Raw genomic sequence first — 21879 nt, 5'->3', positions numbered from 1 at the left:
GAGACACAGAGCTGATGGGAAGATCTTTACCTCGCGTTTCTTCTTGCCCTATACCCTTTCACCTCTGTTGTAAAAGAGCCTTTACTAGCTGACAACTTCTCGGAACAGAATAACTTTGTATTGATTCAGCAGCTAAAGAGGCATTTTCAATTCGCCAACCATTCAAACAGCCTCCCCTTCACTTTTTACTCCACCAATTCCATTAACCTCACCCACCCCTCAGCCCTCTCACTCGCTGTTAACCCTGCCCGGCTTTATTCTCATCTCATCATTTCTGGTTCAGATGAGATACTATCATTACCTCCCTGCACACGTCCATCTTTAGGCACGATTGTGCCGCCACACGCCTGCCCGCCGCAATATTAAGCTCACTGTAAAAACCTAACATCACAGGATATCTTCCCTCCTCAGTGGTACCCTTTAACAAGCCCGCTCAGGCTGTTAACAGATTCAGCTGGCAGCAGGGATGCCATGTACAAACAAATAATCCAAGTCTGTAAAAGAAAAAAGAAAGAAAGAAAGTGAAAGGTAAACATTACTGCGATGTATTAAAAAAAAATCACACTGGAGCTTCAGCGGGGGCAAACCTGAAAGGATGACGAGGCAGCTTTTAAACATGTTGAATACCTCCAGCTGAAAGCACGCGGAGTGAAAAGAGGTTTCACAAAGAGGAGGAAGGAAGAGAACAAAACCAACAGGGGAGGAATCGTTGAGGCTGCACTGGTATGATTTCTTCAGCTTTTGTGTAATATAAATTATGAGGCATATCTATCTCCCCGGCATTGTTAAGTGCACCTCCTCGGTATTTGATCTGCGGGGCTGTGAGCAGTTTATTAAAAATGGAAGTCATTCTAAATGAGCCAGTAATGCTCAACCCTTTCAGGAAAATCTTAATGGATCCCAGCCTATCTCTGACAAGGTTAAATGCTCGCGGAGACAGCCAGAAACGTTAACAGTCGAGATTATGGAGAGATGAATACCAACAAGCGTGCACTGTGGATTCAACTGGATCGTTGGGAAGCGTCATAGATTCACCCACTGAGTGCAGCACACATGTGGAACCCTCACATAGACCTCATATATCTGTAGCCTTCATACTATTGATTTTTCATTGTGTTTTATCTGCTGTACACTGCAGATGGTAAATGGTAAATGGCCTGTATTTATATAGCGCTTTACTAGTCCCTAAGGACCCCAAAGCGCTTTACATATCCAGTCATCCACCCATTCACACAGATAATTCTACATGATATCCAAATCATGAAATCAGACTCACAGACGCTTCACTGAAGTGAACTCCACCTCTCATCGTCTGCACAGCTTGCATTGTGTCTGTGTATTCTGTGCTTTTCCACATTTGCATGCACGTCCTGTATCTGCAGCTTGTTTCTGTATTTTGATGTGTTGTTTCTGTTTGGTTGGGCTGTCTGCTTTTTTCTCTATTTCCTGGGGTTTTCTTCACCTTGCAGTATTTTTTTCCCCTAAATGCTGAGTGTGCGCTGTCATACTGATAAAGATGTTTTCTTGATTTCCGTGTGTTTTTTCCCTCTGTTTGCATGCCTATATTTATGCAGTAGTCTCAGGGCCACCGTGCCGCCGAGCTTCAGGAAGCAGGGGAGCTGCGTTTGAAATAACTCGAATTTAGCGGAACGCTTCTTCCTCTGCTCGCTGTAGCTCTAGAGAAGTTGAGAAGCAGTCCGCTGATGTTTCACCGTCACAAAAGCCCAACGTTAAGCACAGGAAATGAAGAGAAATAAATGCCTGTTGACTAATGTTTAAAAGAGAAGCCAAACCGTTGAGCGGCTGTTCACAAGGTCACATATGTGAACCATAAAATGTAAATGTTTTACCAGGATGATGTGCCTCTCCACATGAAGTATGTCCTTGTGCTGACACCACTCAGAGGATAAATTCAGCCTCATTAACTCGGAATAGCTGAAAGCAGAGGAATTTTTGTTACAGTTTGATGACACGGGATTGTCTGAATAAAACATTATCTGTGTTTGTTTGGCGAGGAGTGCCTTTAAAGTCTTTGGAATAGGCTGTTCGTATGCATCTTTAATGTCGTGCTCACACGTCCCCATTTATAATGAATAAATATAATCTGAATATGCTCACAGATGCCATGGAAACTGTGCTTAAGTTGACATCCTGGTGTGTGTTAGCACATCCTCGGAGTATTTTTAGAGCTTCTCTGTAACTGGAATAAGATCTTAGCTGGGCTTTTTGTTAATATAATATATTATGTTTACATAAGTTAAAGCCACAAGACAAACTCTCAATATGAGGTCAATTCCTTTTGTTTGATGTATTCACTATGCCATAAAAGCCTAACAGGCAAGCTTTGTTGAGGCTGGCTGCTTTTCTGCTCTTTTTTGGTCCAGTCCTTGCTAAGCCACTTAACACTGACCTGTGAGTCATTCAAGCCTAAGAAAGGCTAACTCAAGGAATGAACCGGTGTTGAGTCTACACACGACAGACAACTTTGCAAAGAACCATTTTTAAATTGTATCTTCAGACACAAAAACTATCTACAGCTGATAAAATCTGTCTGAAAGTCCAGCAAAGACCTGGCACAGAGATGCCTCTGACCCTTCTACTGTTCACTGAAGCCGCATCAGAGGTGGTCTCAGTGGAAGGGAACAGCAAGAAGAGGCTGAGCAAATTACAGAAGAATTGGACTAAAAATCAGTGGCAACGGGTCTCAATGAAGTGATGAATCCAAATTTGACATTTTTGGTTCAAATCCTCACCAGTACGTAGGGAGGAGGTCAGGAGAGAGGTGCAGCAGTGAGTGTGTACAGCCATCTGTGAAAGACAGTGGAGGCTGTGCAATGGTTTGAGGCTCCAGTTCAGCCAGTTGCACTGGGGATCTTTAAAACTGATTGAGTTATGAACACATAAAAGTACAGTTTAAACTACCATGAAATACTGCAAACCTGGAAATCATTTCATTATTAACATGATTTTCATGATTTTATGTTACTTTACTATGTTACTTGTTACCATATGTTACTTGTTACCATACACAAAGAAATGTATAACAGTCATATCTTGTTGTATAAGGACTGCATTGCTTCAGTCAAATCTGTGTACTATTCTTGTTTAATCAGTTCTTGTGAAGGTAACTCCAGGCCTCTCTTTTCATTGTTTAGTAAAGTTACAAAACCTCCGGACTCGTTCTCCTCTCATATGGACTCTGCTGACTTTTGCAGCTGTGAAGCAGACTTTCTGTTTTCCTCACAGACATTTTCGTGTTTTACTCTTCCCTCCATAGCTGATGTATCAAATATCATCCACTTGTCAGCTCAACCCTCTTCCCTCTGGGTTAGTTAAAGCTTGTCTTCCTTCATTGGCTCCTCTCATAACTAGTATCCACTCTTCCCTTAACACTGGAATTATTCCTCCATCCCTGAATACTGCGTCTGTCACTCCAAATCTCAAAAAGCCTGGTGCAGATCCCAATAATTTTGATAATCTCCGCCCCATATCAAACCTCCCCTTTATTTTGAAAATCCTTGAGAAAGTTGTTGCCTCCCAGCTTCACTCATACCTCAATGACCATAACCATAACCAGAACTGGGGGAACAGGTATAGATAAGAACTGGAAGCAGCGTGTTTGGAGGTGTGGTCCTGCTTGTGAAATTCAGATACTTTATCTCCAATAAAAGCATACCTGGTAAGACAAACACACAGGGGAACACTATCAGTCATGGATCAACCTCCCCAGAGCCTGAACCTCAACATTGTTGAAGCATAGATGGGACAGTCTTAATAGAGAACATCCAAAGAAGACTTTGAATGTCTTTCAAGAAGCCTGAAAAATGAATCCCGAAGATTATTTCAAGAAAAGCTTGGCAAGAGAGTTCAGGCTGCGTGGAAGAATAAAGGCTGTCATACCAAACATTGACTTTCAAGCTGGTTATAATTATACAAACACTGTTTTTTCCCTTTCTGTCTCTTTTCTGTGTCATGCTCCAACACCTATTTTGATTTTTCTTTGCAAAATATATAGAAATGAAGGCTGACTCGAGACTTTTGCACAGTATGTGTACGAGAAAAGACACAATAAAAACAAGCTGAATTTTAAAGGGAAGCTCAGCAGTTCATGGTAGTCTGTTCCTTTAGTATCAGACATGAAGGCTGTGAATGGCCAGTCTGCCTTTCAGGACACGTGGCTTTCAAAAGGACAACCTGTCATGCATTATTATGTCTGTCTGTGATCTGGGTCAAGCCCTTGTAATGCATGAGTGCTTTTATAGGCACACACAAGGCCAACATGCAGCACGCAGGACCCACCGTTTCACATGAAACACAGCCAGTCTTTTGTGGAATCTTCCCTGCTCTTATTAACTGACTCCAAATTACTCTTAGTTGATGCATATGTGTGCAGCTGCTCTCAGAAGCGCCTGCAGCTATCAGTCAAGCCTCGCAGCAGTGACACATCCAGGAACCCCATATTTGCTGAAAGTGGCACAAGCTGCGGAAGGAGACATGAAATGCATTCCTGCCCTTGTGCACAAACAACGAAGCATAATAATTACCCTTGTGATGCTTCCTCTGCTGCATACAGGAGAATTGTGGTTGCCAGTGTGTATGTGTGCATCTGTGTGTATGTGTTGTGAGCGACTGAGGTGGAAGGAGGGGTTGACGGCACAATAAACGAAGAAATCTCTGTTGTGGTAGCTTCATTATTAATTTATCTCTTCCTCATGGATTGCTTAACTTGTGGAATGCATCATTCTTAGTCTTACCTGCACAGAGGGCAGGCTTTTTGTGTGCACTGACTTTTCTAAGTCAAGGAACAATGATATGTTTAGTATTCAGTAGGTTAAATATGCAGGGGGAAAAAAAACACGCATGCCCTATGGCTGTGTGCAATGTGGCACCCTTACACTAGCCGTGCTGCTGCACTCAGTTGCACATGTTGCTTGTTTGCAATGACTCAGGCACAGTCAGAGTCTTTTCCACAAGCATCATTCTGCTCCCAGAAATACAAAAAGTAATGTATGTATATCAAAAATAAAATTTGAGGCGCAAAACGTGCATTAGGCAAATCCACGTGCACCTGTTTGAGTGATATCGGCTGTTTTAGAGCATGACACTACACATCTGTGACCTGTTTTAAAGAAGTAACTTAAGGGAACACATACGGGCTCTGGTGTCAGTAAACACAAGCTAATAAATCACTGGGACTAAGAGAAGTGTCTTATCAGACATGCGTTGTGTGAATCCAGCAACAGTACTACAACCTTATATACAATGTTCAAACCAAGAATATCTATTATTTAGTGAGAAATATATTCTCATTTAGCATTAAAGTCCCGCAGGACATTTCAGCAAACTTGGGGCCGTAGCTTGTTTACCACTAAGTTGCATCACCCCTTCTTTTAACATCACTACAAGCTTTGGGGAACTGAGGAGTTCAGCTGCTGTAGTTATGAAAGGATTTCAGCAGCTCAACAGTTTGGAGGCCTCTTTAGTCATATTTTTTGTTCTCTAAACGGTTTCAGTGGGTGACAGGTCTGGTGCTGCTAGAGGCCGTTTTTGGCCCCTGGACTCTTCTACTGCAGAGCTGCTGGAATGTGAGCAAAATGTGCTCCGGCATTTTATTGGTGAAATAAACAAAATGTTGTCTGCACGGCTGCATATGTTGCTCCAAAACCCGTTTATATTGTTCTGTGTTAAGTTACTGACAAATAACTGGTGCCGTGTCCACTAATGTGCTTTGCGCTCGTAACAAACTAGACAATCTTTGCTTTCCTGAGCCCATACAAGAATTTCCTCATCTCACACTTGTAAGCCTCTTTTTGAGATGTTACATCATGCGTGAGGAACAGAATCAAATCTTTCATATTCAGCGTGAATGTAAATAGAAATATAAACCAGAATACAAGCCAGACATTTGTTGGTTTATATTCAGGTGCGGCTCATGTTCACACTGACTTTGTGCAAACAAATCATGTCTGTGTAACATCAGACCACTGTTTGGACTGTTTCAGTGATCTCCTCCTGTGTCATCAGGACACATCATTGTAAGTAATCCCTGTGACTTACTGTAGGTCCGTCTGCATTTTAATGCTTCTTATGTGCATATTCACATTCTCTGGTGGCACGACGAGCTCAATGATTTGTAGGTTACTAAAATAGGCTGCCGGTGGGCCGTATGTTATGAATTATAGGTGGAGACAGGATAAAAAGCAGGCTTCCTAAGGAAACATATGCTCTGTCTTTTAATGGAATTAATGAATTGACAAAGCACACAATGGATTCAAAACAACAGGCTATGGTTTAAATAATAAGAGCACTACGGCAGGTTGATTTATTTCATAGTTTAACTGTTATTCTAAAACAGCATATAAATCTACACAGTACACTGAGGTCGGCACATTTGCCTTTAGGCCATTTTCCCAAACCAATGAGGTGCAATGTGAATGCATCTAAACACACTGCTGGCTTTGGTCTTTGCATGGGTTTCAGTGATAATACAAGAGAAAACCAAATAGAGCAGCCCTTATCTTAAACTCTGCAGGAACAGTGGCCAGCCTCTCTGGCTTAAACTGAGTCACGCTTAATTGAATTTAAAAAGTCCAGTTAGTTAAGCCAACACTGAGGTCATTTACTGTAAACATTCAGGTATAAAAGGCTGGACGGCGTTCCCCGATGACCTTTTTGAAGCTGTTAAAGTTCTGGCAAATGTTGCACTGGGCAGGACCGATGAGAAAGGTGTGACAGAAAATCAACAACGGCAACATCCAGAGCTGTGCTCACAGCTTGGCATGAAGCCATTTACTGCGCCAGGGAGCTGAACGCAGCGCTGACCTCCTTGCTAACTCCAAGGCCTTTCTGCCTCCTTCTGCCATAAAACTGTTTCATGTAGGTTAGTGGAAATAAAGGACTGCATTGCACTCATGACTCCTTGCCCACATGCAGAGGAGATGACTGGATCAATAGCTACGCTTAGTTTCTCTCACTGCTGGTTCTTGCTGTAGTACCGAAACTGTTTCTTCACATAAAAGACTTTTAAAGGCGTCTCACATTACTGTCTCTCGCTACCCAAGAAGATTTTTTCCGCTGTTAACTTAGAGCTTAGCACCTTGCTGTACCTGATCCTTTTGTTTCTCTCAGGTTAACTCAATAAGTAGTCACTATCTGCTGTTCAGTTAGCGTCATCCACTTTGTTTAAGGCTGGGCCAGTTTCATGATTTATCAGCCTCAACGTCATTTATTAAGTCTTCTGCAAATAGCCCGGATAGTTCTCCTCTGCTTCTTATTATTTAAGGCTGCAGATTAATGAGGAAAAGTAGAGCACTTAGCTTAAAGAGATGGGACGCAAAAAGGACAACAAAGTTAAAGATGTAAAAATGGGAACTAATCTGTCTGCTGCTAAAAAGTCAGGAAGAAAGGAAAGCTTTTTTTTTCGTTTTTAGTGTAAAACATCAATGCTTGTGCTTATTAATTAGACAGTTTCTCAGAACCCAGCAATGAAAGGGTGATCACAAGCCAGTGTACTCCTAGTCTTGGTCCAGAGTCTGCACACATGGGAAGGTTTGTGTCAGGGAGAGCATCTGGCATAATATTGTTGCCAAATCAAACAGGCAGATAATTAAGAATGAGATTTTTTTACTGGATTGGTCAGGATCTAGGTCAACAATGACAACCTCTGGTACCTGAAAGGAAGGAGAAGGGATGCTTAGATGTAGCGAGAGAGAAGGAAAGGAGGTGAGAGTAGGGTCTCTAAATGTGGGAGAGAGATGCATTCTGTGTGCAGGAGACCAGGTGGAAGGGAAACAAGGCCATGAGCACTGGAGGTGGATCCAAACGGCTTCACTACGATGTAGATGGGAAGCAAAATGGAGTAGAGGTAATCTTGGAGAAGTAGCATGTAAATGGTGTTGTGGGGGTGGAGAGAGTGTCAAACAGGATCATGAGTTCAAAGCTGAGATGATGTTGAATGTTGTCAGTGTGAATGCCCACAGTAGGAAGTGAAAGAGGAGCTCTTGAGGAAAGCTGGATGATGGTAGAGAGTGTCCCCGAGGGAGAGATTGGTGATTGGAGCAGACTTTAATACACATGCAGGTGAAAGAAAAAGAGGTGAGAAGAACATGTGGGGTAGGTACGGTGTTAAGGAGAGAAATACAGAAGGACAGATAATAGTGGATTTTGCAAAAAGGATGGAAATGGCTGTGGTGAAGACATTTTTCAAAGAAGAGGGAGGAACATAGGTTCAATTAAGGGAGGGTGCCTTTGGAAATAAAGAAAAGGATGTGAATAGAAGTAGAGGTGAGGATTAAATGGTGGAAGATGAAGATGGAAGAATGACTGAAAGTTCAGGGAGGAGTTGAGACAGGCTCTGGATGGTAGGGAAGAGCCTCTAGATGACTGAGGGAGACTGCCAAAACAATGTTTGGTGAATGCTCTGGAGAGAGGAAAGAGGACAAGGAGACTTGGGGGTGGAATAAAGAAGTACAAAAAAGCATACAAGAAGTTAGCAAAGAAAAAGTGGGACAGTCGGGAGGATGAAGAAAGTAGACGGGAGTACTCGGAGGTTAGGCATACAGCAAAGAGAGAGGTGGCAAAGGAAAAGGAAATGACGACCCTAAGGAAGGAGAAAAAGACTTGCATCAATTGGACAGGCAGAGAGATCGCCTGATCTACGCTGATCAAGAGATTGAAATGTGCTAATGAGTGAAGAGAGCGTGTTGAGAAGGTGAAAGGAGTATTCTGAGGAGCTCATGAATGAAGGAGATGAGAGAGGGGAGGAGGAGGGATGGAAGAAAGTTAGTAACTCAAGAAGTGCTGATTAGTAAGGAGGAATTAAGGACAGCTATGAAGAGAATGAAGAACAGAAGGGAGATCAGTCCAGCATGGAGATGTTTAGGAGAGAGGACAGTGGACTTCTTGGCTATGCAATTTAAAATGATGAGTGAGAGGATGCCTGAGGAATGGAGAAGTGTACTGGCGCTCATTTTTGGGAACAAGGCTGATGTGCAGCACTGTAGCAACTACAGAAGGGTAAAGTTGATGAGGCACACCATGAAGCTATGGGAAAGAGTTACTGAAGCTAGGCTAATAAGAGAGGTGACGATCAGTGAGCAGCAGTATAGTTTCATGCCAAGACAGAGCACTAGAGACGTGATGTTTGCTTTGAAAGTGCACAGTGTGGATCTAGACAAAGCATATGAAAGGTTGCCAAGAGAGGAAATGTGACACTACATGAGCGAGTCAGGAGTCATTGAGAAACTAGTGCAGGACATGCATGGGTACAACAAGGTGGAGGTGGGATTAGATCAGGGATGGTTTCTTGTTTTCAGTGGTGGTCGGGTTGACAGATGAGGTCAGGCTTCATGGATTAATCTGTAGTGAGAGTAAGGCACACATGGAGAGATGAAGGTATCCACTCTAGAGACGAGGAATGAAAATCAGCAGAAGCACGCATACATTTGTGTGAATGAGAGGGAGACGGGTGTAACAGTGTAGTAGTAGTTTAATACTTGGGGTCAACCCGAATTTTCTCAGAGTGACATCATATCAGAAACAAGGACCTTTTCCTGAACATGTGTTTATATTTATGCAGCATGTGTAGTTAGTGAGACAGTGACTGAAGAAGTGCTGATGAGTATCCCCTCTTTCACATGGTTTATTGGACCATTTATGGCAGGAATTTTAACAAATGCTCATCACAGGTTAAAAAAGGTATAGAAAGAGACTTCGACCTGTCCTACTCAACCGCTAAGACCAAACACTGAGACAGGTCGAAGCAATTTTCAATGACAGAAAACAAAAAAGTGTGAAATTGTCGGCATGCACGAAGCAATAACTTCCTGATGATAAGGCTAATATTAAGTAACTCTTAAAAATGGCTTAAGTTCATCAGTATTGGATCAATTACATTTTTATTCACCAACAGATGAATGTGGTAGCAATCGATTAGGCTGGTGAACTCTATAGGTTGTATCCCCCCTTTTACCTCGTGACTCCTGGGATAAGCTCCACAATCCCAGTGAGCCTGAACTGGACAAGCAGTTAGGAAAACTGACAGATGGATGATAGAATCAGATCTGGGAGTGGTGGGCAACATTTTTGACACTTCTAGGGTAGTGAGGATGTCTTAGCTTAAATTTCTCTTTCTATTCAAAGGTAATTTTTAGAATTATTATTATTATTGTTCAGACTACAGGCAGCTAAATCAAATCCTGAAAGCTTCTGGCACAAATCTGCATGTTTATAGAGATTACTTATCAACTAATAGAGTCCTGGTTTCAGCACTAACACCAAATTTTCTTCTACTGAACACATAAACCAGAGACTCAAAGAACTGATTTCAAGTGAACTGAACTCGAGCTAACATCCTAGTCTTTGAATAATTATTCAGGCTATGTTGTATTTGTATGTGTACTGTAGGCTATGTGAGTGGGCTGCAGCTAGTGTGTAATGAGAGAGGATTTCCCGTTGACGCTGGTGCACACCCTGTCAAAATACTTGTGAGGTAAATCTCCCTTCCCTGCCTCCAGTATTTCTGTCCCGTATGCTGTGGGACAGGGTAAGTCGGCCCAGCGGTGTGGAAAATTAGCTCATTAATTGGAAATCATCAACAAGGAATCTTTGATAAGTAATTTAGCTTGAAAACCAACATTGATTATAGTTTTTGTGGGGAATGAGATTTAGGCTGAGAATAACTCCCCCTCTATTTACTATTAAAGGATGTATTTAAGATTTTAATTATTGTAAGAACATTGCATTAAAAATAAAACAAATCCAGCCTGGGTCACTCTGTCCCTGGATGCATGATGATGTCTGCGTCACTTATAAAAAAGCTAAATGATTTCCTTAAACAGCTGGACATAGTGGGAGAGGTAGGCAGATCGATGCAAACATTGATAGTATCGCTGGTATTGGTATCGCTTCCACTTGTATTTAGTTGGTATCGGATCAATGCCAAAACGTGCAGTATCTCTATTTCTGGGTGAATATTTACAGGAGCTGATTAATACACAGTTGGCACACCGGTGAGCTTGATTGTCTTCAAGTGTGGGATGTGTTTGAGAATAAGAGCGCCCAGTGCAACAGTTCCTCTGATGCATTTTTAACAAGTTCACATGACAATGTAGCTTTATAGCATAGCGACTGGATACTATCAAACAGTATATTAAAATCATAGTCGCCGACCCATTAACCCATGGCTGTTATCAGTAAAATACACAACCCCAATAGGTGGCCTCTTGGGGCATCTTGTGGGTAGTTTTCAAGTAATAATAATAATAATTTTGCTCTTTTAAATGGAGATATCGGGCTGAGGGTTTCCAGTTAGAACAGCAACGAAACTGAGAGAGAGGGGGATTGGCAAGCAAAGCCTGAATATATTTGAATCATGAGTTTGAGACCTGCCTATTAAACTTTTGTTGCAACTTGGTACATCTGTGAGATGGCAATGAATAATTTTTGTCTCTAATGGTTAAAAATAAAACTTGGAATTACTGAAAATAATAATATACATGATATCAGCGGGCTTCTTGCTGTCCACTGGCCCTCCAGCATGTGTGGAAGCTCTGCCTAAACCTTGAATATTTCTCACCCATCTTCTCACTTTATCTCAAGCTCGCTATTCCTGCTGTGCCAACCTCGATTGTGCCCAGAATGTTTCACATCTGCCTCTGCGGGGTACAAATGATAACTACAATGTGGATTTAAGAATGCGCGCCTCTGTAAATAGGTGGCGCTTAGGTGAGTCCCGGGGGAGAAAATGCCGCGCTCTACGGCAAAATAAGAGTAGCGCAGAGTGTTGACAGTAACCCCCCCACTGCAGTCTAAAGGAGTGTGGTGCGACTGTAATTCCTCTCTCTCGGCAAGCCCGGCAGGAAGGAGCATTTAGGGAAGTAGGGGAAACAAGGACAGGCGTAATAGATGAGGCCGACACAAGTTTTATAAATATAATTAAATTGCCCCCAAGGACAAACAAAATCTAGGAAGCAGTTAGGATTTCCATTTGTTAGTTGGCAGCTCGTGTCATTTGAGTTGAATTTGACAGCTGCTTTGTGTTTAGTTGAGTGGTCTGACTCAACTCATCCAGTCAGAATGACTGTTATCATGTAGTAATGGATCACTACCCTTTGTAGCACAGTGAGGTGGCTTGTTGATTGCATATATAGAAAAAAGACAAATTAAAGTCTAAATTGAACATTAAAACGAACATTTTAACACTTTCCTTCCCTACATGCCTGCTTATCACATTTCCCATCCACAATATTTCTTTTCCATCCTGTTTAAGTAACGACATGCTTCGCCAATCCATTGCTTGTTTTACACGTCTTTGAAGAGAAACTGAAGCCAGATGAGTGATTTCAGTGGAGAATGAACAGTGAAATGTAAATGACAAAGAGGAGAGGGTGATAGTTTTTATAGTCTGAGGCCCCATAAAGAAGTGATATGGTTGAAAAGCTGACATTGTTATGGTTCTCACAAACCTATTTACTTTCAAATGAATGAGACTCTTGACTGTTACATACTTTCCCCAGTTTTATCTCGCTGTTTAAAACTGGATGATGTGACAGGTAGGAAAATTGCACCTTTAGTTCTTTAATCTTTGTGCTGTGGCAATTCTGAATATGTAAATGCGTTTAAGACGAGGAAGGCTTTGAGCCATTTATAGTAAAACTGGCTGTGAAATGGCCCACTGTTTCAAGCTTCACAGGCTGTACACTAAATGTATTATCCACAAATTATTCTGTGATTGTGTTTTATGAGGAAGTGTTATTGGGTCTTCGGGTTTTTTGTGAAACTAAATGATTTACACCTTTTTAAAAAAAAATTTACCCGAAGGGGGTAAATAAGAAGAAACGCAGCATTTAAAAACTTATCACGTGTTGTGTTTCACATAATACACACCCAGCCTAACTCCTGGACACCACAAACCCAATCTCACATCTTCTCTACAGAAAGTGGACCATTTGATGCATGCTCACAAAACACTGACTTTAGTCAAGCAATTCTTCATCAGATGAGCCCCATTACACAAAATGTTTGCAGGTTATTTATAGGCTTGGAAACTGAATTTACCGTACTGTGCTAAAGTCTTCAGCCACTGCTCATTTCTTTATATGCTTCTAGGGAAACATGTAATAGGTGCAGGAATTGATTCAAACAAGAAACGGCATCACACAAAAACAGAGTTTGTGCAATTCTCACGAGCCTGAAAGTCATTATTTGGTATGACCGCCTTTGTTCTTTAACACAGTCTGAACTCTCTTGTGCAAGCTTTCCTGTAATTTCTTGAAGTAGTCTTTGTGAATAGTTCAGTCTTTTTAGATGTTGGCTGCTTTTTTTCTCACACTGCTTCAGTAATGTTGAGGTCCGGGCTCTGGAGAGGCCAATCCATGATTGATAGCGTTCCACTTGGGATTTCTCTATCCAGGTATGCTTTTAATGTGTGTTTTCCAGATGGCTGTAGGCACAGACAGTGATATGAATCAAAACTCATCACTCCATCAGACCTGTTGCCACTGACTTTCAGTCCAGTTCTAGTGTAATTTGGTATAACTCTGAGGCTTTGGTGAACAGCAGATGGATCACCTGCACGGTCAGGTGCATCTCCCAGGTCCCGTGTCAGGTCTTTGTCAGACTTTCTTCTATTTCTTAAGCTCCCTCAAATGTTTTAAAGACATACTGCACACCATGCTGAGATATGCCAGGCGTCTGGCTAATATCTCTTTGGGAATCATCTTTGTGGTGCAAAAATATTATTTTATGCCTTTCAATCAGTTTTATCTTTGGCATTTTTCATGACTTTAACTAAAGAAATGGGAACAACTTATGTTTTGTGACAGGCTGGTAGTAAAATGCCTGAAGATACAGTTTAAAATTGGTTCTTGCTAAGTTTTCCTATATGTGTAGACACAACACTGGTTCATTCCTTCTGCTAGGTGCTTCTTTTAGACTTGAAGGATTCATAGGTCAGTTTTAAATGGCTTGGAAAACAAACTAACATTTATCTGAAAATGATCAGATACAAGTATTGGACTGAAAATGAGTGAAAAGCAGCTAATGTCCAAAGAAAAGTTGTGGAAAAACCTTCACAAGTCCCAGAGAAATATTTCTCCAGGTCACTTTAAAAAATTACATGAAAGTCTGTCTCCTTAGAAATGAAATATAAACTAATAAAGGGGTGACGTGAACACTACCATAGAACTGTACTGGAAGGACTGTATAAGTGACAATGGTTAGTGGGGGTGGGCTATGAGTTTTTTTCTGTGTAATGGGAGGTTAGATAAAGCAGGGAAGCCTCTTCAAATTTTGTTGCATTTTAATTTTTGCATTCTCTTCTGCACCCAGTTCAAGAGCCCAGATTTCACTTTTGCTTCACAAAAGTGGCCACAATATTGTTCCACTAGATTGGCTCGTTTAGTTTGGCTCAATTACTCAGCAGCTGAAGTGGTGAAAGCAATGTGTGAAATTGCTGACACTTGACACTTGTACAAATCAGAAAGAGCATTTGTCTTCTTCTATTAGAATTTGAAAATGTTCTAACACATTTAGGCAAATGCTGTGTTTACAATCTGAACTGGTACTGATTTATAAGTCTTTGTGGTATAAATCAGATGAATAGTTTTACTCTCCATATATGCTTGAACCATTTCACTGTGCAATTCATCATATGCATAAGAGTCCTTCTAATTGTGAGAATCTCCCAAGCCTATAGATATAAGTCGTACAAGTATTGTAAAGCATTTTTACAGAGCTTGATCCCTGTAAAGCAACAGTTACAAACCTGGAGGAGCCCGCTCAAATAAACATTTCATGGGGGCAACAGTCTTCCCCACCGACGTGGAAGCGGAGCAAGCATCTGTAGCGAAGAGAAGAAAAGGAAAAATAGGTAAGCGTGCAGCATCAATGGTTCCCCATCAGCTGTGATGTTGTTGAGAATCTAGTCCACCGATTCCAAGCTCTGTTTTGCAAGTGTTTGCTATACATTTTATTTCTACTTATTTATTTTTTCTACCACTACTGTAACTATAGTTTACTTTGTTGTGTGATCTTTGGAGAAAAATGTTTTCTCTCCCTTAAAACTCGTGCAAATTTAAATGTCCCTTCTGAAAAACGCATCCAAACATTTTATAAACACGGTTTCACACCGTGTCAAAAGAACTTGCCGTTACGGTGGCAAAAAATTCTTCACGGCCCACAAATCTTGATAAAAATTGGTTTTAAGTGGTGAGTGGAGCTGCTTTGCAGTTTCTCTACTGTTTTGCTGTGTCACATTCTTTTGGGAAATGCATCTTCAGAGCTGAGAACTTCAAAAACGTTGCGCAGAACGTGCCGAAGCAATGCCGAAGCGAGAAAAAGTGTAAAAAGGGAATGCCTCTGATTTTGAACATCAAAGCCTGTTTTCAGTTTGTTGGAAAGTACTACTGTGAGAAAACAAAATTGTATAAAGCCCTTCATGGCTCCAGAAGGTGCTGCTCAAGATCTGAGGACACAGTCGAGTCAGTGTTGCTGAAAACTACAACTGCGAAAATGAAAAACATCTGGGAGTGTCAAGTTAAAAACAGGTGGGATTAGTCTGAGATTCTTCATATGTTCTCTTTTATACTAGTTAATTACGAACTATTTATTTTGCCACTGTGATTGTTTTCTGTTGGTAGCTAAGCCTTTGAAAGGGTTCCAAATATTTTACCCATACAGAAGCTTCCTCAAAGATTCCTCATGAACAGTTCCAAGCTCTGTGCTGACTACTGACTCATCAGGACGCCCCAGTAACATCACCGACTCTGGCATGATTATTTTGCAGCCCGTCCCGACAAGCCAACTCTTTGCCATACTCATGTGGTTTTGTTGCTGACATGTGTGACTCGTGACAGATGCAGCGTATTTGCTGAAGTGTGCATGATCTTTTTTTTCCCTTGCTGAACTCAGCGTGCTTGTGTGTATATCCGCTCTGTAGCTGATTCGTTTTTCCTTGTGGTGACAGAACAGTGGCTCCACCCAGCACCACATCAACTCCTCATTGGTGGTTCATCACTAGAGAAGTCAGCCACATGTAACCGGTCAGCACAGCAGTCAGTATCTCTGTTTTCACCAAAAATCTGCACAAAAAAGAACCATGTTTCTGCCTTCATTTGCCATTGCTTTCCTTAATGTGTTTTTCTCTGTTAGAAATAAAATCGATTACATTCATCATCAGCCCCCTGTGGCTTTGACTCTGACGCTCCTATTAATAGCTTTATTATTTAAGCTTTATTTTGGCTATCCAGAAAGTTAAGTATATTCTAGAATTATATTAGCCCATGTGTGAGGATTTAAGCACAAAACCAGGCTGTCCAGTTTGTAGAAGCCAGGGTTTTCTCAGTGTTTTCCCCCTGCATGGTAACAGAACATATGAAAGCAGAGGAGAGCAAAGAGTCCAGGAAGCAAGGCTTCTCTTAGAGTCTGCATCAATGTAAAGGCTCTTTAAGCAGCCTCAATCTACCTACATGATTTGCTGCAAGTTTTAAAGATTTCACAACTTCAAATATGTTTTTAAGCCTTGACGGTGGCTTTGAGATTCGAGAAAGGTTTGGTTCATGCTTTCTTGTTTCTCTCCAACTTGTTCCTTTTCCTTTCTACTTGTTTAAATTGCACTCAACTACCACATCAATACCGCACTTTCATGCTGAGGATGGAGAGCCGTGTTTCCGCGCCAGTTGCTACAGTTCAGCAGGCTGTTTTTCTTGGGTATCTTGACATAAGTCTTTTGGTGCGGTCATTAAGGTTTTGTACCTTGCCTCACATACTTTCCAAAAAGTCAATAAGAGCCATTGTAGCTGTTGTGAGGCGGCAGTATGAATGTAATCAATGCCAGTTTTCTAACCAGCCTTCAGAGCTTTAGACGGGGGGTTACGTTAAGAAAACACACTAAAATACTCGTCTGATCTGAAAAGAGCCCATGTTCACGGGAACGCGTGTCTGAAACAAGCTGCAAATCTGTTTACAAGAAGAGAAACGTGACACACTGGTAATACTAAATTGTTACTCACTCACGGTGTGAAATAAATGACAGTCAAGACAAACTAAACCAAGTTTCCCTCCATGTTTTACAAGCTGTATAGACAGAACTGGCAAGAATAGCAGTTTGCCGTCCGCTTAAGCTTAATGCATAATGGTTGCAAACAGTAACACTGCAAACAGCTTGCAGCTACCAGTAACACAACCATGAAAATCTTTTGTTTGCATTCCCTCCACTGTGACAGCAATCTAAGCCCCGGCGCAGATTGGAAAAAGCACAACCTAAATGTGCAGTAAAATCGCCAGTGATGGCTTTTATGTGTGCGCGCGCCTTGTAGAAGTTGTAGCCGACTGTATTCTGTAATATAACGTCCATATGCTCCGTCTCTCTCCCCCTCGTTCTCACTATCTGCTTCTCTCGTTTTCCCACTGGGTGGAGGAGCTATAAATTAAACTAGGGAATTACTGCTAACTGTTGGAATAAATTAAGGCGCTTTTGCGTCTGTAAACACCGTCTGACTGCGTAATTACACTCCCACTCCCACTGAGACGCCATGGAGAGGGAGGATAAGGGAAGAAACGTGGCGTTGATGCAGGGAAACGGCGGTGGGAGAGGAGGAACAAAAAAAGATGAAGTGAATGTCACAAGGGGGTCAGACATTAGATTCACTCCTTTGCTGAATCCTGGATGCTGGCTGGGCACTCCTACAGATTAGGGGGAAAGGTGACTTTGAGGATTATGATCTCAATCACCATATTTTTCATCACATCTTAATGATATAAAGCAGAATGCTGCAACCAACTAGAATAATAAAAGCTAATGCAAACTGCTCTACGTTTCAGTGGTGTTTAAGGTGACTTGTTATTCCTTACATTTTTTTCTGTCAAATATACTGTTGTATATACTTTTACAAGAGTGGATAATCATATTAAACACAGAGTACCTGCAGCTATTTCCTGTGAGCCAAAAAGGTTCAGACTCTTCGATCAGTGTGGAATCAGCGAGAGTGGATACTTCTAATATGATCATCGCTGGCACACAGCTCTGGCTGTGAGCACAGAAGTCCTGCCCACCTGCTGTTCAAACCTTCTGTTTACCAGGGACAGCCAATGAGAAGAGAGTTGGCATAAAGGGAGTGTCAGACCTAATATGAACTGATGTATAGCAGAAAATGAATAAAGATTATTTTGAACTGTGAATCCTGCAGAGCCCCAGAACAAAACCACTGAGCTTTAAATGAGCAATATAAGGTCCTTATTAAGATTCACCAAAAGAGCATTACATAACACCCGAGCTCTCACTAAATCTGCAGTATGATTACAATGTAGCCCTCTTAATAGAAAGTCACATTTAGCTATTCAGCAGTTCATTAGAAAAAACTGAAACTGAAAAGCTAGCAATGATGAGAAGCAAATAAACACTGTCTTCAAGGACAGCAACACTATCAGCCTAAACACATAAGAAACTATGGAGCTGTATTATGACAACTAAGCATATTTAATGCACATAATTAAATGTAGCCTGGCAGCCAAAACACATTTAAAAAGTGCTAACTACGGCACACCAACATCACTAAAACAAGACAGCTGACATTACAGTGAAACATCACTGTTGTGGTAGAGCTATGAGCGCCTCAGCGTGCAGCACAGACAACCACATAATTGAAGAACATAGTCCATAAAGCTTTACTCGTCTTACCAATTGACTGTACAGTAGGTGTGTAAAAAAAAAGAAAAAAAGAAATCAAGTGCAGAGCTACTTTCTGGACCTGCCAGAGCAGCCACAGCAGTGACTGCACCCATCGATGACTTACATGCACATAATCTCAGATAGCTCAGTTGATGATGGGGTAATGTTTCTTGTGACACATGTCTAAGGGCAGCGAGCGCATTCAGCTCAGCACTGACACTGTTTGCCAGGGGCATGCGCCTTTGATAAACAACTCTGACAGCTACAAACAAGCTTTCTTACTCAAAGCACATGTCACAGCATTTTTATGAAAGCGTGGCAGCTTCGGTTGGAGCTCTGTGACTCCACCGTGGGCATCATTCAGATTAGGATTATTAAGCGGCGCATTTCCAAACACAGCAGATATGCATCAAGTGAAGTGATGAGGAATGGCACGGAGCTGAGGAACGACACGACTCAAACAGTTTTTGTTTAGGTTGCGGCTCTCGTTGCCTTTCTGTCAGGCTTTATTTGCCACTCGGATGTTACAGTAATTGTTTCCCCGAGAAGCACTGACATAAATTTGATGCGCTGTGAGCACAGGAGTGTGTGATGGCATTGAAAACTATGAAGAGCTGAATTTTTCATTTCTCAAGGTCCTGCTGAATCATTACAGTAATGCAACAGACTGCTGCTCTGCTCTTATGAGAGCCACTGATTTTTGCATACAGGTTTGCCTTTTACGTATAAAAATCTGCCTCCCACAGAATATAAATTAGGGGCGTGAAACAATATTAAAGCTGTGGAAACAGCATACTTTATGTACGTATAATGAAAGGGGAGGTGAGGGCATGCCAAACCTAAACACGCCAGCTGATTCGTGGACAGCTCTGTAGCTGTATTGGTTTTAGATAGAGAACTGAGATGCAAGCAGCTGCTCTGATTTCAGCCTTGCCAGCGAGCTCCACACTACACAGTGCTCACGCAACTCAGTTCCTCCCACAGAGAGCTGTGGTCCACATCACTCTGGGGACTGGAACAGATTTGAGGGCCACTTTAAAAATGTTCTTTGTCAAGGGTTGGACTAACAGTGCCTGGTTGGACAGAATCATTAACTGGCAAACATGCTTCCCAGATCAGAGTGGAGCTCTAATTACAGTATGATCATCTAATCATAGAGAACAAGGAAAGACAAAAAAGGGACCTCCATTAGTTAAAGAGAGAAAGGGAGAATGACTCAGAGCTGCAAGATAGATAGATAGATTTGTGAAATGTGCACGGTATGATTCAGTCTCATTCTAATGGCAAATAGAGGAAAAGCGTTCACAAATGTTTCAGCTTGCTCCTCCTTCTCCTTTAATCCTATCCATCCTTTTACGCCTCAGTCTTTCTCTCCTCTGCTCCTCTTCTTCAGTCTCAGTCGGCACATTGGAGTGGATTTCTTTTTTTCTCTCCCTCTTTCAGGAAAAAAATAAAAAAATAAAACAGCGTCTCGGGGGCAATTTATTGAGTGCAAATAACAGATACAGCTGAGAGCCAGGGTATTTTGGAAAGATGCACGGGTGAGCGGGCACGGACCGGTCCGGTGACTAATTACCATAATAACGCGCACAAGTTCGCCGGCGAGTCAGGCACGTTTTATTTCTCCGTATTTCCATGTAGCCAGTGCCGCAGCGGGGAGATAATCGGGCGGAGGGAGCAGTTACAGAGAGTAGACAGAGGGAGAGAGAGAGAGAGAGGGGAGCTGGCAGCACATGATCACACTGGGTATCCAGTCACTGATCAACTGGAGCGTTCATAATTACGCTGGCGACAACATATGGGAATACAACAAGGCGAGATTGTGGTCACACCTGGTTCTGGAGGACACCGGAGGACCCGTGCGGGGACAGAGGCGGCCAAATCTCGGGGACTTTGCATCAAACAGTCGAGAGAAAAGCGTGGCATCCGAAAGCAGCATCATCCGGTAGGTGAGCCTTGATTGATGTGCGCGGACTGCCAATATGCTTGTCATCATCTGATCTGGAAAAGAGAAAAAGAAATCATCTGTTTTATGGCGCGTTATAGCCCAACAAGTACCTGACACACACACACACACACATTTATTTATTTATTTTATTTATTTATTTTTTACTATGCATATATTGGTTTTGTGTTTGTGCCACGGTTCAAGAAGCAATTAGGTCTGTCTGGGAAACAATACAATCGGGTCTTTGCAAATGCCAAACCACTTGATTGAGGATGCAGGTTTCAGTGGATAGCTGGCAGTTATACACACACATATATATCTAAGCAGTGGTTTTCGATTCGGAGGCCCCGCTTGGATATATATTCAAACAAAAGGGAAGGCACACCATAAAATCTACGGGGATTAGGTGGTGATTGGCGCACATCTACATGCAAAGAAAAACCAGCTTAGTGAAGCAGACAGGCGTAAGTATATAGCTGAGCTATTTCATATTTACATGTGTAATGTGGATGTGGAGGAACTGTGTGCTTTTTAAATGTGCAACTGAGTCTTGCTGCAAAACAGTCAGTTTACTGAAGCCCTGTATACTCCTCAACCCAGCTCCTTGGATGAATCAAGACTGTAAAGTTGGTCAGGTGAGTTGTAAAAGCCCCACCCATTTGCTAAATTTTGACTGACTTGTGTGATAAAGGCTTGCGGACAGAATTGGTGCACATATTCCAAACGCAGCAGCCACTCTCAGGCCATGTATGCCGATTAAAATGTCATTAAGTTGGGGGAAAGAGATGGAATCAGCACAAGATGTAACAAACTGAAGCCAACAAGAAGAGAAACAGTTGCTTGTGCATTAATAGCTTTTTTCAACTTACTGCTTTGATGAACAAAAAAAGTGGACAGAATGGGAGAGATTCTAATTTTGCAGGGTCTTTCTACACCATCAGAATATAAATGTCCTGTATTTGCACAGGTTCCAGTCGTCAATAGATTTTTACACATGAATATGCAGAACCTGTGACAAGTCTTTGGGCTCTGGGGCTCACGTGTTTGAGGAACAGTGCTACTGACTGACTCAGTTTCGGACTCTCTCAAAAGAGGGCCGGCATTCCCTTCCCCCAAATGTATCAGATAAACATTTGCTATGCCAGCTTCATGTTTTAAAAATGTTTCTGTATTTGTAAATGGAAATGGAGAGCCGGATATCCACTGGCTCCTGCAAAAAACACTGCCTATCTGTCTGTTGGATTCTCAGATTGCGTTGCGCCAA

General features: G+C 41.8%; 1 protein-coding gene and 1 long non-coding RNA gene across 3 annotated transcripts in view; one reads left to right on the top strand and one right to left on the bottom strand.

Annotated features, from left to right (window-relative positions):
* Window positions 1-936: 936 nt before the first annotated feature.
* LOC120745158 lies at window positions 937-20611 on the bottom strand. The gene is made up of 3 exons (XR_005698573.1): window positions 20500-20611; window positions 14765-14839; window positions 937-1935 (listed from the first exon to the last, which is right to left on the bottom strand). It is a non-coding gene; the product is annotated as an uncharacterized LOC120745158 (long non-coding RNA).
* flrt1a (fibronectin leucine rich transmembrane protein 1a) overlaps window positions 19713-21879 on the top strand; it is a 56167-nt gene continuing 54000 nt past the window's right edge. For both annotated transcript variants that reach the window (XM_040049849.1, XM_040049847.1), the window contains exon 1: window positions 19713-20612. The gene's annotated coding sequence lies outside the window, so the exon portion shown is untranslated. The remainder of the gene's footprint in view (window positions 20613-21879) is intronic.

This window comes from Simochromis diagramma, unplaced genomic scaffold (genome assembly GCF_900408965.1).
Source record: "Simochromis diagramma unplaced genomic scaffold, fSimDia1.1 OVJJ01000050.1, whole genome shotgun sequence".
Lineage (NCBI taxonomy): Eukaryota > Metazoa > Chordata > Actinopteri > Cichliformes > Cichlidae > Simochromis > Simochromis diagramma.
This window is presented reverse-complemented; position numbering and strand designations above follow the sequence as displayed.